This window comes from Physella acuta, unplaced genomic scaffold (assembly GCF_028476545.2).
Source record: "Physella acuta isolate Inbredline_101_S28 unplaced genomic scaffold, ASM2847654v3 ptg002695l, whole genome shotgun sequence".
Lineage (NCBI taxonomy): Eukaryota > Metazoa > Mollusca > Gastropoda > Physidae > Physella > Physella acuta.
Window position 1 is genome coordinate 1 of NW_026734130.1, and position 1,968 is coordinate 1,968.

The 1,968-nt window shown below is 45.0% G+C and overlaps 1 non-coding gene across 1 annotated transcript; it reads left to right on the top strand.

Moving 5' to 3' along the window:
- The first annotated feature begins 311 nt into the window (after window positions 1-311).
- LOC131933982 (U5 spliceosomal RNA) lies at window positions 312-431 on the top strand. The gene has a single exon (XR_009385374.1). It is a non-coding gene; the product is annotated as a U5 spliceosomal RNA (small nuclear RNA).
- Window positions 432-1,968: the final 1,537 nt, after the last annotated feature.

Consider the following 1,968-nt stretch of genomic DNA (forward strand, 5'->3'; position numbering starts at 1 on the left):
GCCCGCCATCGCATAATTTCAAAGGTACATGGGAGCTAAGTTGGATTGGTATTAAAGGGAGACAATCTTCTGTCATCGTCGGATTGGTTTGTAAGCGTTTGTCCACGGGTGGAATGCGCTCGCGGAGAAGGGAAACGTTGTCCACCGGACAGGTCTGAGTTCTGAACGATGTAGCCTAGCCTTCAGTACGACCAACACAGTCTCCGCGGCGAACTCTTTTTGTTTTCAGAGGCACATTGCTGTCAGCCGAAAACCATGCGATTTCAGCTGATCCGGTTTAGGGCAAGACCGGAAAATTTTCCGCCAGACAGACACTCTGGTTTCTCTTCACATCGAGTAAATCTTTCGCCTTTTACTAAAGATTTCCGTGGAGAGGAGCATTATAAATGAGTCTTAGAAGACTATTTTTCACGCCCTACGCTGTAGGGTGAATATTTCCAATGTAAACATGAGTGGGTGACTACATCATTTGTTTTTTTTAACCCTGGGATAGAAAATGAACCCTGCCGTTGGGAGGTTTCGTTTCCTTTGGCACGTTTTTCCGTGGCCTTGGACGGAACCGGACAACTCTTGTCCGATGGCCATGCATAATTAGTGAGTACATAAATCAAAAAAGATTTCAAATACGTCTAGGTTCAGTGCCGAAGAACCAAATCAAAACCAACTACTGTTCTGTCTAGACTTTATTATTATTATTATTATTTTTTTAAACAACTCACTCGTTTCGATTCCAACAAACAACAGTTCAGACTGCTGGCAGAACGACAACAGTCGGTCACGCGCCTCAAAGCAATGGCGTCATTTTATTTTTTGTTAGTTGGGTGACGTGTACTTCCCCTAACAGTTTAGTCTCAAGAAAGCTAGGCGGCCCGCCATCGCATAATTTCAAAGGTACATGGGAGCTAAGTTGGATTGGTATTAAAGGGAGACAATCTTCTGTCATCGTCGGATTGGTTTGTAAGCGTTTGTCCACGGGTGGAATGCGCTCGCGGAGAAGGGAAACGTTGTCCACCGGACAGGTCTGAGTTCTGAACGATGTAGCCTAGCCTTCAGTACGACCAACACAGTCTCCGCGGCGAACTCTTTTTGTTTTCAGAGGCACATTGCTGTCAGCCGAAAAACCATGCGATTTCAGCTGATCCGGTTTAGGGCAGACCGGAAAATTTTCCGCCAGACAGACACTCTGGTTTCTCTTCACATCGAGTAAATCTTTCGCCTTTTACTGAACGTGACCTAGTTTCAAGATTTGTGTTCATTTATATTTCGTGGACTGTGTTCTGTGTTTTAACTGTGACACATTTCAAACACCACAGTGAGTATGTCATCAACCATTAAACTTTACCATCCCTGGCCTACCCACCAGCCTACACCTTCCAAGAACTTTAAAAGTTGAAATAAAGTTCAGAGCCGGAAGCACCATCCACGTGGATGATAGAGTTATCGAAATTGTAACTCAGGCTGTCACCAAAATAAACCCTGATGAGATTTTAAAAGTCTACAATCTAGGACGGCCCACAGAGTGGTACGTCACCCTTAAAAGTCAGGAAGTGTACACCACTCTCCACATGCGGGAATTCACCACCAATGACTACGGCATAACACAAGTGGTGTTTACCCACGTGGACAAGCCTGTGTTGTACGGTGAACTCCACTGGGTACCACCGACGTTTACCGAAGACACGGTTACAAAAATAGTAGAAAATTTCGTCATCCCCAACACCCAGATTACTGTTAAACCTCTCAGAAAAGGAGATAGATGGGCGGTAATCATCAACTCTAAGATGCCGGTTGAGAAACTACCCCATTATCTTGAAGTGGTAATGGGAGATCTTACCCACACCATGTTGCTTCTGTTTAGAGGCAGAAGGCAAAACTGCCATCTATGCCACACCAGCAGACATCACCCAGGCCAATGCAGAAGAGAAGATATCAGATCAAGGGATGACATCATCTTGACGGACGACAAAA